The sequence below is a fragment of the Mytilus galloprovincialis genome, chromosome 5, assembly GCF_965363235.1.
Source record: "Mytilus galloprovincialis chromosome 5, xbMytGall1.hap1.1, whole genome shotgun sequence".
Lineage (NCBI taxonomy): Eukaryota > Metazoa > Mollusca > Bivalvia > Mytilida > Mytilidae > Mytilus > Mytilus galloprovincialis.
Genome location: NC_134842.1, coordinates 4,102,659 through 4,117,938, shown reverse-complemented (window position 1 = coordinate 4,117,938; position 15,280 = coordinate 4,102,659).

Below are 15,280 nucleotides of genomic sequence, written 5' to 3'. Positions count from 1 at the left end.
TGAAACTATTAAAAGAGCACTAAGTGTTTCCTTAACCAGAAGCAGATCTCCAAAAGTTCCAAAACCAAGGAAGATATAGCTCTATTCATTTACTGCTGAAATAGATACAGATAAAATTAACGGTCCTTTTAAGGACCATCAAAATCTTTAAAAGGGAGTCTTAAATTGTTGTACATTGAGTTTAAATTGCTTGTATAAGCTATATTATAGCCCTACCCCTTAAATATCTTCCAAAAAATGTAAAATAAGGGAGCCCCTGGCAAGTGTTTCTGAGTTCACACAATAATATGTGGCTATGTATGTGATGCGGCTCTAAATAAATGTTAGCTGGATTCGCACACAACTTTCATAACTGAACCGTGGCACTTAAATGATTTATTTAATAGCCACAATTTATCAAAAACTTATTAAAAACCTAAAACTGAAACTATGGGTTTATTTTCTGTTTCCAGGTCCCAGAAATAAGATATTAGAAAGAAATAAGCCCATATTTTCCATCTTTCACTGTCCCCTGATCCCATATAACACATTTATTATTTCTTTCCCTGTGACTTTTTCTAATACTATTTGCTGATATTTTTCAAAAATCCCTCCATTTTAACTTGCAAGTGTAGGAATACATATTACAGACAACTATGACCTTTCTGTGACCCCCTTTTAAACTTTAAATTGAAAAACAAACTTTTTTAAATTTCATAAATTTAAATTTCAATTTAATTTAAAAAGTTTAATTCAAATTTAAAAAAAAATTACACCATTGTTTTCCTTATTAAATTTTGAAGCCTGGAGCCAAATTTCATCCATGAAACTTTAAAAATGAGCTGACAATTGCAGATTAAAATGTTCAAAACATGCTCTCTGACAGGAACGGGGACCCAATTATTTGCCCCATTGGAACGCATTGAAAATCATAGTAAATACATAGGGTCCTGTTCAATAAATAATTTTGATAGCCACCTTGGGACTTCTGGTTCATGTTAGGCATTCATTTAGAAGTGTCTAAGTGCAATCTCAGTGCCTCATGACCGGCATTCCGTTGCAAAATTTTGTTTTTATTGACAACAGGGTCAGTCTGTCTACTTCCGGGAAAGAATAAAGGCTAGAATTTAGGCAATTTACTCTATGTACTGACGCCAGATTACATTTAAATCAATCAAAATTTTTACAGAAATTCAAACTAGAAAGCCTACCCTTTCAAATAAAACTACATTCAGTTACAGAACTAGTGAAATAATAACACTACACAATTTATAACAAAAGTTATATATTTTTTTTAAGAACTACATTCGTGGGTACCGGACTGGTTGCCCTAACTGGGATCCTATTCCTGTCAGACTTTATTTTTTTTCCCAGACTTAAAACTGCACTTTTAAAATAAAGATATACATCTCAGTAGTTATTGTGCAAAGTTTCAAAAAATTTGATCAAACAGTTACAGAATTATAGATCCTTATCTATAACATCTCAAATACCAGAAAATTGATCGGAGAAAATCTTAAATTCATGAAGAAAATATGCTAAAAATCAGCAAAACTTTTTTATTTCAAGAGATATTTACATTCTGTAAATTGCATAAGGTAGACAAATTCATTCTTTGTATGGAAATCTAGTTGAAACCAAAATTTGTTTAAAAATAAATTAAAAATATTATTTTTTTCAATTAAAATTAAAAAATCTTCTGTTTTAAAGAATTACATATATGCAAAACAAGCATACCCCATAAACAATGGTATAAAATATGAGACAAAGTCTTCAAATAGTCTGCTAAGTTCATTTAAAATACAATATAAGAGGCTAGATGCAGAGAAGTTCTCACTTGTAGCTAAAACCAGTCAAACAGCACCTCCTATAGTTTAACAGATGTGAAGGGAAATCCTTGATCTTCCTGACCGCCTAACGCTACTGTGCGTTGTTGTACTTTTGACTGCTCTAAATGTCCCACTAGTTCATATGTGTGTTCTCTTGGACACTGAAACTGTTGGTGGCTGGGATCCATGTACTTTAGTCCAAGTTCACCAACCTGAATATAGATAACAAAGACAAGTTAATAATGCAGGAACTTTTAAAAATGAAACTTAGGAAAGAAGCATTAATTAAAATGAAATTCAAACAGTGAAACTATTAAAAGAGCACTAAGTGTTTCCTTAACCAGAAGCAGATCTCCAAAAGTTCCAAAACCAAGGAAGATATAGCTCTATTCATTTACTGCTGAAATAGATACAGATAAAATTAACGGTCCTTTTAAGGACCATCAAAATCTTTAAAAGGGAGTCTTAAATTGTTGTACATTGAGTTTAAATTGCTTGTATAAGCTATATTATAGCCCTACCCCTTAAATATCTTCCAAAAAATGTAAAATAAGGGAGCCCCTGGCAAGTGTTTCTGAGTTCACACAATAATATGTGGCTATGTATGTGATGCGGCTCTAAATAAATGTTAGCTGGATTCGCACACAACTTTCATAACTGAACCGTGGCACTTAAATGATTTATTTAATAGCCACAATTTATCAAAAACTTATTAAAAACCTAAAACTGAAACTATGGGTTTATTTTCTGTTTCCAGGTCCCAGAAATAAGATATTAGAAAGAAATAAGCCCATATTTTCCATCTTTCACTGTCCCCTGATCCCATATAACACATTTATTATTTCTTTCCCTGTGACTTTTTCTAATACTATTTGCTGATATTTTTCAAAAATCCCTCCATTTTAACTTGCAAGTGTAGGAATACATATTACAGACAACTATGACCTTTCTGTGACCCCCTTTTAAACTTTAAATTGAAAAACAAACTTTTTTAAATTTCATAAATTTAAATTTCAATTTAATTTAAAAAGTTTAATTCAAATTTAAAAAAAAATTACACCATTGTTTTCCTTATTAAATTTTGAAGCCTGGAGCCAAATTTCATCCATGAAACTTTAAAAATGAGCTGACAATTGCAGATTAAAATGTTCAAAACATGCTCTCTGACAGGAACGGGGACCCAATTATTTGCCCCATTGGAACGCATTGAAAATCATAGTAAATACATAGGGTCCTGTTCAATAAATAATTTTGATAGCCACCTTGGGACTTCTGGTTCATGTTAGGCATTCATTTAGAAGTGTCTAAGTGCAATCTCAGTGCCTCATGACCGGCATTCCGTTGCAAAATTTTGTTTTTATTGACAACAGGGTCAGTCTGTCTACTTCCGGGAAAGAATAAAGGCTAGAATTTAGGCAATTTACTCTATGTACTGACGCCAGATTACATTTAAATCAATCAAAATTTTTACAGAAATTCAAACTAGAAAGCCTACCCTTTCAAATAAAACTACATTCAGTTACAGAACTAGTGAAATAATAACACTACACAATTTATAACAAAAGTTATATATTTTTTTTAAGAACTACATTCGTGGGTACCGGACTGGTTGCCCTAACTGGGATCCTATTCCTGTCAGACTTTATTTTTTTTCCCAGACTTAAAACTGCACTTTTAAAATAAAGATATACATCTCAGTAGTTATTGTGCAAAGTTTCAAAAAATTTGATCAAACAGTTACAGAATTATAGATCCTTATCTATAACATCTCAAATACCAGAAAATTGATCGGAGAAAATCTTAAATTCATGAAGAAAATATGCTAAAAATCAGCAAAACTTTTTTATTTCAAGAGATATTTACATTCTGTAAATTGCATAAGGTAGACAAATTCATTCTTTGTATGGAAATCTAGTTGAAACCAAAATTTGTTTAAAAATAAATTAAAAATATTATTTTTTTCAATTAAAATTAAAAAATCTTCTGTTTTAAAGAATTACATATATGCAAAACAAGCATACCCCATAAACAATGGTATAAAATATGAGACAAAGTCTTCAAATAGTCTGCTAAGTTCATTTAAAATACAATATAAGAGGCTAGATGCAGAGAAGTTCTCACTTGTAGCTAAAACCAGTCAAACAGCACCTCCTATAGTTTAACAGATGTGAAGGGAAATCCTTGATCTTCCTGACCGCCTAACGCTACTGTGCGTTGTTGTACTTTTGACTGCTCTAAATGTCCCACTAGTTCATATGTGTGTTCTCTTGGACACTGAAACTGTTGGTGGCTGGGATCCATGTACTTTAGTCCAAGTTCACCAACCTGAATATAGATAACAAAGACAAGTTAATAATGCAGGAACTTTTAAAAATGAAACTTAGGAAAGAAGCATTAATTAAAATGAAATTCAAACAGTGAAACTATTAAAAGAGCACTAAGTGTTTCCTTAACCAGAAGCAGATCTCCAAAAGTTCCAAAACCAAGGAAGATATAGCTCTATTCATTTACTGCTGAAATAGATACAGATAAAATTAACGGTCCTTTTAAGGACCATCAAAATCTTTAAAAGGGAGTCTTAAATTGTTGTACATTGAGTTTAAATTGCTTGTATAAGCTATATTATAGCCCTACCCCTTAAATATCTTCCAAAAAATGTAAAATAAGGGAGCCCCTGGCAAGTGTTTCTGAGTTCACACAATAATATGTGGCTATGTATGTGATGCGGCTCTAAATAAATGTTAGCTGGATTCGCACACAACTTTCATAACTGAACCGTGGCACTTAAATGATTTATTTAATAGCCACAATTTATCAAAAACTTATTAAAAACCTAAAACTGAAACTATGGGTTTATTTTCTGTTTCCAGGTCCCAGAAATAAGATATTAGAAAGAAATAAGCCCATATTTTCCATCTTTCACTGTCCCCTGATCCCATATAACACATTTATTATTTCTTTCCCTGTGACTTTTTCTAATACTATTTGCTGATATTTTTCAAAAATCCCTCCATTTTAACTTGCAAGTGTAGGAATACATATTACAGACAACTATGACCTTTCTGTGACCCCCTTTTAAACTTTAAATTGAAAAACAAACTTTTTTAAATTTCATAAATTTAAATTTCAATTTAATTTAAAAAGTTTAATTCAAATTTAAAAAAAAATTACACCATTGTTTTCCTTATTAAATTTTGAAGCCTGGAGCCAAATTTCATCCATGAAACTTTAAAAATGAGCTGACAATTGCAGATTAAAATGTTCAAAACATGCTCTCTGACAGGAACGGGGACCCAATTATTTGCCCCATTGGAACGCATTGAAAATCATAGTAAATACATAGGGTCCTGTTCAATAAATAATTTTGATAGCCACCTTGGGACTTCTGGTTCATGTTAGGCATTCATTTAGAAGTGTCTAAGTGCAATCTCAGTGCCTCATGACCGGCATTCCGTTGCAAAATTTTGTTTTTATTGACAACAGGGTCAGTCTGTCTACTTCCGGGAAAGAATAAAGGCTAGAATTTAGGCAATTTACTCTATGTACTGACGCCAGATTACATTTAAATCAATCAAAATTTTTACAGAAATTCAAACTAGAAAGCCTACCCTTTCAAATAAAACTACATTCAGTTACAGAACTAGTGAAATAATAACACTACACAATTTATAACAAAAGTTATATATTTTTTTTAAGAACTACATTCGTGGGTACCGGACTGGTTGCCCTAACTGGGATCCTATTCCTGTCAGACTTTATTTTTTTTCCCAGACTTAAAACTGCACTTTTAAAATAAAGATATACATCTCAGTAGTTATTGTGCAAAGTTTCAAAAAATTTGATCAAACAGTTACAGAATTATAGATCCTTATCTATAACATCTCAAATACCAGAAAATTGATCGGAGAAAATCTTAAATTCATGAAGAAAATATGCTAAAAATCAGCAAAACTTTTTTATTTCAAGAGATATTTACATTCTGTAAATTGCATAAGGTAGACAAATTCATTCTTTGTATGGAAATCTAGTTGAAACCAAAATTTGTTTAAAAATAAATTAAAAATATTATTTTTTTCAATTAAAATTAAAAAATCTTCTGTTTTAAAGAATTACATATATGCAAAACAAGCATACCCCATAAACAATGGTATAAAATATGAGACAAAGTCTTCAAATAGTCTGCTAAGTTCATTTAAAATACAATATAAGAGGCTAGATGCAGAGAAGTTCTCACTTGTAGCTAAAACCAGTCAAACAGCACCTCCTATAGTTTAACAGATGTGAAGGGAAATCCTTGATCTTCCTGACCGCCTAACGCTACTGTGCGTTGTTGTACTTTTGACTGCTCTAAATGTCCCACTAGTTCATATGTGTGTTCTCTTGGACACTGAAACTGTTGGTGGCTGGGATCCATGTACTTTAGTCCAAGTTCACCAACCTGAATATAGATAACAAAGACAAGTTAATAATGCAGGAACTTTTAAAAATGAAACTTAGGAAAGAAGCATTAATTAAAATGAAATTCAAACAGTGAAACTATTAAAAGAGCACTAAGTGTTTCCTTAACCAGAAGCAGATCTCCAAAAGTTCCAAAACCAAGGAAGATATAGCTCTATTCATTTACTGCTGAAATAGATACAGATAAAATTAACGGTCCTTTTAAGGACCATCAAAATCTTTAAAAGGGAGTCTTAAATTGTTGTACATTGAGTTTAAATTGCTTGTATAAGCTATATTATAGCCCTACCCCTTAAATATCTTCCAAAAAATGTAAAATAAGGGAGCCCCTGGCAAGTGTTTCTGAGTTCACACAATAATATGTGGCTATGTATGTGATGCGGCTCTAAATAAATGTTAGCTGGATTCGCACACAACTTTCATAACTGAACCGTGGCACTTAAATGATTTATTTAATAGCCACAATTTATCAAAAACTTATTAAAAACCTAAAACTGAAACTATGGGTTTATTTTCTGTTTCCAGGTCCCAGAAATAAGATATTAGAAAGAAATAAGCCCATATTTTCCATCTTTCACTGTCCCCTGATCCCATATAACACATTTATTATTTCTTTCCCTGTGACTTTTTCTAATACTATTTGCTGATATTTTTCAAAAATCCCTCCATTTTAACTTGCAAGTGTAGGAATACATATTACAGACAACTATGACCTTTCTGTGACCCCCTTTTAAACTTTAAATTGAAAAACAAACTTTTTTAAATTTCATAAATTTAAATTTCAATTTAATTTAAAAAGTTTAATTCAAATTTAAAAAAAAATTACACCATTGTTTTCCTTATTAAATTTTGAAGCCTGGAGCCAAATTTCATCCATGAAACTTTAAAAATGAGCTGACAATTGCAGATTAAAATGTTCAAAACATGCTCTCTGACAGGAACGGGGACCCAATTATTTGCCCCATTGGAACGCATTGAAAATCATAGTAAATACATAGGGTCCTGTTCAATAAATAATTTTGATAGCCACCTTGGGACTTCTGGTTCATGTTAGGCATTCATTTAGAAGTGTCTAAGTGCAATCTCAGTGCCTCATGACCGGCATTCCGTTGCAAAATTTTGTTTTTATTGACAACAGGGTCAGTCTGTCTACTTCCGGGAAAGAATAAAGGCTAGAATTTAGGCAATTTACTCTATGTACTGACGCCAGATTACATTTAAATCAATCAAAATTTTTACAGAAATTCAAACTAGAAAGCCTACCCTTTCAAATAAAACTACATTCAGTTACAGAACTAGTGAAATAATAACACTACACAATTTATAACAAAAGTTATATATTTTTTTTAAGAACTACATTCGTGGGTACCGGACTGGTTGCCCTAACTGGGATCCTATTCCTGTCAGACTTTATTTTTTTTCCCAGACTTAAAACTGCACTTTTAAAATAAAGATATACATCTCAGTAGTTATTGTGCAAAGTTTCAAAAAATTTGATCAAACAGTTACAGAATTATAGATCCTTATCTATAACATCTCAAATACCAGAAAATTGATCGGAGAAAATCTTAAATTCATGAAGAAAATATGCTAAAAATCAGCAAAACTTTTTTATTTCAAGAGATATTTACATTCTGTAAATTGCATAAGGTAGACAAATTCATTCTTTGTATGGAAATCTAGTTGAAACCAAAATTTGTTTAAAAATAAATTAAAAATATTATTTTTTTCAATTAAAATTAAAAAATCTTCTGTTTTAAAGAATTACATATATGCAAAACAAGCATACCCCATAAACAATGGTATAAAATATGAGACAAAGTCTTCAAATAGTCTGCTAAGTTCATTTAAAATACAATATAAGAGGCTAGATGCAGAGAAGTTCTCACTTGTAGCTAAAACCAGTCAAACAGCACCTCCTATAGTTTAACAGATGTGAAGGGAAATCCTTGATCTTCCTGACCGCCTAACGCTACTGTGCGTTGTTGTACTTTTGACTGCTCTAAATGTCCCACTAGTTCATATGTGTGTTCTCTTGGACACTGAAACTGTTGGTGGCTGGGATCCATGTACTTTAGTCCAAGTTCACCAACCTGAATATAGATAACAAAGACAAGTTAATAATGCAGGAACTTTTAAAAATGAAACTTAGGAAAGAAGCATTAATTAAAATGAAATTCAAACAGTGAAACTATTAAAAGAGCACTAAGTGTTTCCTTAACCAGAAGCAGATCTCCAAAAGTTCCAAAACCAAGGAAGATATAGCTCTATTCATTTACTGCTGAAATAGATACAGATAAAATTAACGGTCCTTTTAAGGACCATCAAAATCTTTAAAAGGGAGTCTTAAATTGTTGTACATTGAGTTTAAATTGCTTGTATAAGCTATATTATAGCCCTACCCCTTAAATATCTTCCAAAAAATGTAAAATAAGGGAGCCCCTGGCAAGTGTTTCTGAGTTCACACAATAATATGTGGCTATGTATGTGATGCGGCTCTAAATAAATGTTAGCTGGATTCGCACACAACTTTCATAACTGAACCGTGGCACTTAAATGATTTATTTAATAGCCACAATTTATCAAAAACTTATTAAAAACCTAAAACTGAAACTATGGGTTTATTTTCTGTTTCCAGGTCCCAGAAATAAGATATTAGAAAGAAATAAGCCCATATTTTCCATCTTTCACTGTCCCCTGATCCCATATAACACATTTATTATTTCTTTCCCTGTGACTTTTTCTAATACTATTTGCTGATATTTTTCAAAAATCCCTCCATTTTAACTTGCAAGTGTAGGAATACATATTACAGACAACTATGACCTTTCTGTGACCCCCTTTTAAACTTTAAATTGAAAAACAAACTTTTTTAAATTTCATAAATTTAAATTTCAATTTAATTTAAAAAGTTTAATTCAAATTTAAAAAAAAATTACACCATTGTTTTCCTTATTAAATTTTGAAGCCTGGAGCCAAATTTCATCCATGAAACTTTAAAAATGAGCTGACAATTGCAGATTAAAATGTTCAAAACATGCTCTCTGACAGGAACGGGGACCCAATTATTTGCCCCATTGGAACGCATTGAAAATCATAGTAAATACATAGGGTCCTGTTCAATAAATAATTTTGATAGCCACCTTGGGACTTCTGGTTCATGTTAGGCATTCATTTAGAAGTGTCTAAGTGCAATCTCAGTGCCTCATGACCGGCATTCCGTTGCAAAATTTTGTTTTTATTGACAACAGGGTCAGTCTGTCTACTTCCGGGAAAGAATAAAGGCTAGAATTTAGGCAATTTACTCTATGTACTGACGCCAGATTACATTTAAATCAATCAAAATTTTTACAGAAATTCAAACTAGAAAGCCTACCCTTTCAAATAAAACTACATTCAGTTACAGAACTAGTGAAATAATAACACTACACAATTTATAACAAAAGTTATATATTTTTTTTAAGAACTACATTCGTGGGTACCGGACTGGTTGCCCTAACTGGGATCCTATTCCTGTCAGACTTTATTTTTTTTCCCAGACTTAAAACTGCACTTTTAAAATAAAGATATACATCTCAGTAGTTATTGTGCAAAGTTTCAAAAAATTTGATCAAACAGTTACAGAATTATAGATCCTTATCTATAACATCTCAAATACCAGAAAATTGATCGGAGAAAATCTTAAATTCATGAAGAAAATATGCTAAAAATCAGCAAAACTTTTTTATTTCAAGAGATATTTACATTCTGTAAATTGCATAAGGTAGACAAATTCATTCTTTGTATGGAAATCTAGTTGAAACCAAAATTTGTTTAAAAATAAATTAAAAATATTATTTTTTTCAATTAAAATTAAAAAATCTTCTGTTTTAAAGAATTACATATATGCAAAACAAGCATACCCCATAAACAATGGTATAAAATATGAGACAAAGTCTTCAAATAGTCTGCTAAGTTCATTTAAAATACAATATAAGAGGCTAGATGCAGAGAAGTTCTCACTTGTAGCTAAAACCAGTCAAACAGCACCTCCTATAGTTTAACAGATGTGAAGGGAAATCCTTGATCTTCCTGACCGCCTAACGCTACTGTGCGTTGTTGTACTTTTGACTGCTCTAAATGTCCCACTAGTTCATATGTGTGTTCTCTTGGACACTGAAACTGTTGGTGGCTGGGATCCATGTACTTTAGTCCAAGTTCACCAACCTGAATATAGATAACAAAGACAAGTTAATAATGCAGGAACTTTTAAAAATGAAACTTAGGAAAGAAGCATTAATTAAAATGAAATTCAAACAGTGAAACTATTAAAAGAGCACTAAGTGTTTCCTTAACCAGAAGCAGATCTCCAAAAGTTCCAAAACCAAGGAAGATATAGCTCTATTCATTTACTGCTGAAATAGATACAGATAAAATTAACGGTCCTTTTAAGGACCATCAAAATCTTTAAAAGGGAGTCTTAAATTGTTGTACATTGAGTTTAAATTGCTTGTATAAGCTATATTATAGCCCTACCCCTTAAATATCTTCCAAAAAATGTAAAATAAGGGAGCCCCTGGCAAGTGTTTCTGAGTTCACACAATAATATGTGGCTATGTATGTGATGCGGCTCTAAATAAATGTTAGCTGGATTCGCACACAACTTTCATAACTGAACCGTGGCACTTAAATGATTTATTTAATAGCCACAATTTATCAAAAACTTATTAAAAACCTAAAACTGAAACTATGGGTTTATTTTCTGTTTCCAGGTCCCAGAAATAAGATATTAGAAAGAAATAAGCCCATATTTTCCATCTTTCACTGTCCCCTGATCCCATATAACACATTTATTATTTCTTTCCCTGTGACTTTTTCTAATACTATTTGCTGATATTTTTCAAAAATCCCTCCATTTTAACTTGCAAGTGTAGGAATACATATTACAGACAACTATGACCTTTCTGTGACCCCCTTTTAAACTTTAAATTGAAAAACAAACTTTTTTAAATTTCATAAATTTAAATTTCAATTTAATTTAAAAAGTTTAATTCAAATTTAAAAAAAAATTACACCATTGTTTTCCTTATTAAATTTTGAAGCCTGGAGCCAAATTTCATCCATGAAACTTTAAAAATGAGCTGACAATTGCAGATTAAAATGTTCAAAACATGCTCTCTGACAGGAACGGGGACCCAATTATTTGCCCCATTGGAACGCATTGAAAATCATAGTAAATACATAGGGTCCTGTTCAATAAATAATTTTGATAGCCACCTTGGGACTTCTGGTTCATGTTAGGCATTCATTTAGAAGTGTCTAAGTGCAATCTCAGTGCCTCATGACCGGCATTCCGTTGCAAAATTTTGTTTTTATTGACAACAGGGTCAGTCTGTCTACTTCCGGGAAAGAATAAAGGCTAGAATTTAGGCAATTTACTCTATGTACTGACGCCAGATTACATTTAAATCAATCAAAATTTTTACAGAAATTCAAACTAGAAAGCCTACCCTTTCAAATAAAACTACATTCAGTTACAGAACTAGTGAAATAATAACACTACACAATTTATAACAAAAGTTATATATTTTTTTTAAGAACTACATTCGTGGGTACCGGACTGGTTGCCCTAACTGGGATCCTATTCCTGTCAGACTTTATTTTTTTTCCCAGACTTAAAACTGCACTTTTAAAATAAAGATATACATCTCAGTAGTTATTGTGCAAAGTTTCAAAAAATTTGATCAAACAGTTACAGAATTATAGATCCTTATCTATAACATCTCAAATACCAAAAAATTGATCGGAGAAAATCTTAAATTCATGAAGAAAATATGCTAAAAATCAGCAAAACTTTTTTATTTCAAGAGATATTTACATTCTGTAAATTGCATAAGGTAGACAAATTCATTCTTTGTATGGAAATCTAGTTGAAACCAAAATTTGTTTAAAAATAAATTAAAAATATTATTTTTTTCAATTAAAATTAAAAAATCTTCTGTTTTAAAGAATTACATATATGCAAAACAAGCATACCCCATAAACAATGGTATAAAATATGAGACAAAGTCTTCAAATAGTCTGCTAACTGGGATCCTATTCCATATACAGTGGGATTTAAATATACATCAAAATGTTGAAGTGCTGACAACATTGCAAAACACTCTTTTTCAATAGTTGAATAATTTTTCTGATGTTTATCTAATTTCTTAGAAAAATATGATATAGGTTTTTCAACATTATCATCTGTCTCTTGATATAAAACAGCTCCTATTCCTACATCGCTTGCATCAACAGCAAGTTTAAATTGTTTTTCAAATTCTGGAGTAATCAGAACTGGACTATTAATTAAAAGTGATTTGCTATTTTCAAAAGCTTTTTGACAATTTTTGCTCCAGATAAATTTAGAATCTTTCCGTAAAAGATGAGTCAATGGCAAAATTTGAACAAAATTTTCTGTAAAATCCAATCATGCCTAAATATCTCATAAGTTGTTTTCTATTTGTAGGAGGTGGAAATTTGGAAATAGCTTCCACTTTACCCATAATAGGTTTTACTTGACCTTGGCCAACTGTATGCCCTAAATAATCAACAGTGGCCTGACAAAATTCACTTTTACCAAGATTAACAGTCAAATTTGATTTTGACAATCTATCAAAAGTATCATACAAATGTTTTAAATGCTGTTCCCAGCTATCACTACATACAATAAGATCATCAATATAAGCATAACAACAGTCTAAATCTTTTATAACATTATTGATCATTCTTTGAAATGTAGCTGGAGCACTTTTCATGCCAAATGGCATTACAGTATATTGAAATAAGCCATCTGGTGTAACAAAAGCTGATATTTCACGAGCTCTCTGTGTCAATGGAACTTGCCAATAACCTTTCAATAAATCAAATTTGCTCACAAATTTTGCTTGACCAATGTTGTCAATACAATCGTCTATCCTTGGAATCGGATAGGAATCAGATTTTGAGACTGAATTTACTTTTCTGAAATCAGTCACGAAACGAAAGGTTTTATCTGGTTTTGGCACAAGGAGACAAGGAGAGCTCCATTCACTGTTACTCGGCTCAATAATAGCATTGTCAAGCATATATTTAATTTCTTTTCTCATAGCTTCAAGTTTGAGTGGATTGAGCCGGTAAGGATGTTGCTTAATTGGAGAAGCATCTCCTACATCAACATCATGACAAACAGCAGTAGTTTTGTTTGGCACATCTGGAAAAAGATTTTTAAAAGAAAATACCAAAGTTTTTATTTCTTCTCTACGATCAAAAGACAGATGTGCAAGTTTTGAGTCTAAATTTGACAAAATTTCTGAATTTTTCAATCTAACTGTCTCTTCCATAGTTTTACAACTAAAAGTTGGTTCAATTACATCTGGTTTGTCATGATTGTTCTCAAAGTTAACCATGCCTAAAGTGGCAACTGGTTTACTTTCACATTCATTAGTACGCTCAAAATATGGTTTTAACATATTAATATGACACACTCTGTTTTGTTTACGCCGACCTGGAGTTTTTACAATATAATTCAAATCATTGATTTTACTCTCTATTGTATAAGGACCACAATATTTAGCCTGTAAAGGATGTCCAGGGACTGGCAAAAATACAAGTACCTTATCACCAGGCTCAAAAACTCTATCCCTGGCATCTTTATCATACCAAATTTTCATCTTGTTCTGTACATTTTTTAAGTTTTTCTGAGCAATTTGACATGCAGTATACAATTTTTCTTTAAATCTAGATACATAGTCTAAAAGATTCAAGTCAGTATGTTCAGTAAGCCACTTTTCCTTAATCAATTTTAACGGTCCCCTTACAGTATGGCCAAATACCAACTCAAAGGGACTAAATCCAAGGGATTCTTGAACAGCCTCTCGAACTGCAAAAAGTAGAAAGTGAACTCCATCATCCCAGTCTCTGTCAAATTGAAGACAAAAAGTTCTAATCATGTTCTTCAATGTTTGATGAAAACGTTCTAAGGCACCTTGAGATTCTGGATGATACGCACTTGATCTATACTGAGCAATCCCTAACTGGTACACGACTTGCTGAAATAGACCTGACATGAAATTTGATCCCTGGTCGGACTGTATAGACTTAGGAAGTCCTACTAACGTAAAAAATTTGATAAGAGCTTTGACAATAGTAGGTGTCTTGATATTTCTTAGCGGAATAGCCTCAGGAAAGCGTGTGGATGTACACATGATTGTCAATGAATACGCATTTCCAGTTTTGGTCTTTGGTAAAGGTCCAACGCAGTCAATTAGAACTCTGCTGAAAGGTTCGTCAAAGGCTGGAATAGGCAGAAGTGGTGCTGGTGGTATTTTCTGGTTAGGCTTACCAACAACCTGGCATATATGGCATGATTTGCAGTATTCTGCGACATCATTTCGAAGTCTGGGCCAGTAGAAATGCTGCAAGATCTTAAGGCAAGTCTTCCTTATACCTAAGTGTCCAGCCAAGGGGGTGTCATGGGCAAGACTAATAATTTCTTGCCTATAAACTTTAGGCACCACCACTTGGTATACCACTCTCCATTCCTCCTCTGGGGTAGCATCAGGAGGCCTCCACTTCCTCATTAAAATGCCGTCCTGATGGAAATAGCATTCAGCCACTTTGTCTGCTTCCTCCTGTGGTTGAGCCCTCTTGCAGAGCTGAAGAACCTCAGGGTCTTTATTTTGTTCTTCCAAAAAGTTCTTTCGGTCTAATGAATGACTGTTTACGTTTGGCCATGGCATAATAACATTCTTGTTAACACTAGGTGGTCTTATTATGGCCTTTTCTGAGCTACCAGGACCTTCAATGTCGGCTAGGAAAGTGTCAGAAAGGTCCATGTAATCAAACTGGTTTTCTTGCAAATCCTCATCTTGTTGTTTTCTAGCCATCGCCCTAGTAACAACACAAGCTGGATAGAATTCAGCATCATCTTCAGGTGATTTAACATCCACCACTGGTTCACTGGTAACAATTGGTTCAGCAACCACTTTGTTCCTAGCTAGATCATTTCCTAGCAA